At 38.2% G+C, this 4,197-nt stretch overlaps 1 pseudogene; it reads left to right on the forward strand.

The window, feature by feature from the left end:
- The first annotated feature begins 739 nt into the window (after positions 1-739).
- LOC123231767 lies at positions 740-1,011 on the forward strand (annotated as a pseudogene).
- Positions 1,012-4,197: the final 3,186 nt, after the last annotated feature.

Below are 4,197 nucleotides of genomic sequence, written 5' to 3' on the forward strand. Positions count from 1 at the left end.
ATTAGTTCTGGTGCTAAGACTTGAAGTTGACATCTTTGATTGTCTCATGAAACCATCCATATCTATAACTGGAGGCTGACTATGGATGACCCATGATTGTCAGGGCTAGCATAGGCTTACGTTGAGAGAAAAAGGGAACAAATCTAAAATGGACCAGTATAGATCCCCCATAAATCTTTAATGCACCAATTGGAAGTGGTCTAGGTAATAATGAACACAGGGTTTGGTAGACTTTCTCTGAATTCATCAGTCATTCTACTTGTTTCTCTCTAGAATAGTAATAACTAGTATTTCTATTGTCATTCTAAGTTTTCTAAGCTCTTTAAATACATTATCTCATTTGATCCTTACAATTACTCTGTGAAGTAGATGCTATTACCATCCCCATTTTGCAGATGAAGTAACTAAGACTGAGAGCCTAAGTGATTTGTCCAAGGTCACACAGCTAGTAGATGTTTAATTTACACCCCGGTCTTCTTGACCATAGGTCAAGTACTCTATCTACCATTAGAAACATATTTACCTTCTCCCCTCACACACCCTTCATAGAGCAGAGTTTCTTAACCTCAGGAGGATAGATTCCAGTGGATACATTTCTAGGGTTCAATGATCTCGGATAGAGAAAAAAAAAACATTTATTTTGGCCACCTCAAAATGAAATTTAACATTTCTTTAAGTTATTTAAAAATATTACTCTGAGAATGAGCCCATATCCTTCTCTAGGCCTGCAGCTGTTAGCATGGATAAATGTACCAAGAATGTCTGAATGGTTGGTAAGTATGGAATATGGTATGGTGCAACCTTCAGAAAAATTGTGAAGAAAATTGAAATTAAGCAGCTCACCAAATATAGCTGCTCTTTCCGTGGAAGACCAAAATAAAGAGATGGCATAGGTATCTGGCATCGTGGATCCTATATGAAAACAGTAGTTGGTGATTGGACTTACAATACCACCTTGCAGGGACAGTCAAATTTGCTGTCAGAAAACTAAAGAATTTGAAATACAAGTAAAATCTTCTCCTTATTAAATATCAGTAGCCCACACTCCTCCAATAGATGGATTAATTTATGAATAAAAATCGCTTTTGTTCTTAAAAAAAGAATTAGTCCTTGTGCTTCATTAGACTGTGAAAGGGGGTGCACAACACACACAAAAAAGCATAAGAATCCATGATTATAAGAGAAAAGTATTGTCTAATCAGTTTGCATTAGTTGGTAGAAACAGCTAAGCTGAAGTTTTCTTTTTTTTTTTTTTAAACTTTACCTTCTGTCTTAGAATTAATACTGTGTATTGGTTCCAAGGCAAAAGAAAAGTAAGGGCTAAGCAATGGGAGTTAAGGGACTTGCTCAGGATCACACAGCTAGGAAGTGTCTGCGGCCAGATTTAAACCCAGGCCCTCCCGTCTCCAGGCCTGCCTCTCAATAAGCTTTAGTTTTCAGCAGGGATGCTGGAGCAACAAAGGAATAGAGAGGACTTGTTGAGAAAGAAATCATTAAAAGGCAAAGGGATATCAAAATGGCAGGAGATCAGGGTCTTCGAGATTCCAGAATATTCTCTAGAGATTGTTAAGGGGGTCCATGGGCATGCCCACTGATGACAGGATAAATTAGCCTTCACCTTCCAAAGTGCTACAGATGGTACAAAGTGAATAAATCACACTAGGATAATCAAGCATTGTCCAAATTAGACACAGCCCATGAGACTGGCTAATTACATCCTCGTATTATGCTATAATTTATAATTGTTGTAGCAATCAGTAAGAAAGGAAAGCAGAGAACTAGGAATAATCCTTTGCAAAACTCACACAGCATACCAATTATATCTTTCACTGCCTCAACAACGCTGAGACCTGCCTGGTAAAAGGTAACTGGGGGCAGACAATCTCGGTACACAGAATGAGAGAGTCATTTCACTGAATAATGGAGAAATTCAAACACATTATAATGGAACTAAAGGCTGCAAAAGCTGCCTCCAAGTGAATGGCTTTCCAAGCCAGTCAGATGAATATTTGTCAGTGTGAGGAGAGAGAAGTGGGGAAACACATAGCAAGGTAACTGCCTGGGACTAAATCCCTCTCAAAACCAACACAAAAACAACTACAATTGAGTATTAGCTAGAGCCATGCTATTCTATTTACAAATGAGAGCAAAAAATCCAAGAGGATATTTCATCATCTAAAGTCTAGGACTCCTAGGACATAGCCAGCTTCTGACCACAGGACGAGAGATGAAGGACCAAAAAGCAACTTGGAGTTCATTTAGCCCAATCCTCCTCATCTTACAGATTAGGTTCAAAAAAGTTAATTGACTTGCCTGAGTTCACAAGAAAACAAACTTTGTCTAGATCAGTTTATCTAAATATCTAAATAAAAATCACATTGACATAAGGAGACTAGAGATCTAGTTTAAAGTCTAGGTTCTGCCATTTATTTGTTGTTTGACCTGGAACAAATATCTTCTTGTGTTTTGGCCTTATTTGGGGGTTTGGGGTGATTTGGGATCTAGATTTGACATTTCCCTGGCTTAAGGAAATGCTAATGCAGAATTCCTTTCACTGAAGCATATCTGCACTTGTCTGAGATTATTAGTCTTAAAAAGTAGCCTGAGACACAGAGAGGTTAATTGATATATCCAAGATCACATGACTTACAAATGTGAGAAGCAAGATTTGAATCTAGATCTTCCTGGGCTCCTCTATCCACTGTACCACACAGGCTCTCTAAAAGCCTAGGTTCTAAATGCATACCTCCCCACTGACCTCAACTTTCCCAATCTCTTGCCAAATAATAACAATAATAAGTAAATAAACTATAAATTTCCATAGTAGTAACATACTAGTCTCCAGTTTAAACCCACAGAAGTAGAGAAATGAATAATGGTATCAATCAGGAAGCATGGTGTGGCGACCTTTCCGGCTCAAGATGCCAACAACTTGGGTTTAAAATTTGACTATTGTCCATTACCTTGTGAATTTGGGGAAGTCATAGCTTTCTTGGGCCTCAGTTTCCTTATTTGTAAAATGATGGAGTGGGACTAGATAGCCACTGAGGTCTCTGTCAGCTCCAGCTCTATGAATAAATGAATGAATGAAGAAGCGAATGAATATTTCAAAATGAATGGATATGCAGGTAGCTGAGTGAAATTAAGACTGTAGGTAGGCAAGAAGCTGAAATGGTCAAAATCTATCCTCCTCTAGGATACTGGAAAGGAGACACCTCCGCCCAACATATAAAGGCTATCCCCAAAGCTAAAGACATTTCCTCTAAAAGTACTGGCTTACCAGGAAAGGAATCACACAGTCAGGACACAGTATCTCATGTATGCTTACAAGTGCTGGCCCCGAACCATTTTCTCCTAACACATTGTTAAAAGTGGAACATCCTGCCCAGGTCTCACTCTCTTCTAGACAGAAGTTTGGGCTGGTTTCATTCCACTGAGGAAGAGCAGGTTTTGAGAGAGATCAAGTCCAAATGTTTTTCCTCAATAGTGTTTGGTTTCGCTTAGATAATTCTTGGCTGAAGGAACCTCCCTTCCCAACTGGCCATGTGGCCTAAAGGAAACTTGAAGGCAATACATTTATAGTCTCTTTGGATCTGAAGCTAGAAAGAATCTTGAAGATCCATTCAGTCTAACTCTTCATGGGACTCCACCACCATAGAAGGAACTGATGGAGTCTCATTGCAGATCGAAGCAAACCATTTTTCACTTTATCTTCATCATGACTTTATTTCTTGTATAGTCAATGTGTGTCTTCTTTTACAACATGACAAACATTGAAATATGTATTGCATAACAAAAGTATAGCTTATACCATATTACCTACTGTTTCCAGGAGAGAAAAAGAAGAGAAAGAGAGAACATGTATTGACAAATGTTAGAAAATTATTATTTAAAATTGTTATCAACATGCAAAAATAATTAATACTAAAAATATTTCCTCATGTGGCATAGCAGGTAAGGAATTGGTCTTAGAATAAGAAGGAAGAAAAGAGAAAGAAAGGAAGGAAGGAAGAAAGAAAGGAAGGAAAAAAGAAAGAAAGAAAGAAAGAAAGAAAGAAAGAAAGAAAGAAAGAAAGAAAGAAAGAAAGAAAGAGAAAGAGAGAGAGAGAGACAGAGACAGAGACAGAGAAAGAGAGAGACAGAGACAGAGACAGAGACAGAGAGAGACAGAGACAGAGACAGAGACAGAGAGAGAGG

The sequence above is a fragment of the Gracilinanus agilis genome, chromosome 1, assembly GCF_016433145.1.
Source record: "Gracilinanus agilis isolate LMUSP501 chromosome 1, AgileGrace, whole genome shotgun sequence".
NCBI classification, from domain to species: Eukaryota; Metazoa; Chordata; class Mammalia; order Didelphimorphia; family Didelphidae; genus Gracilinanus; species Gracilinanus agilis.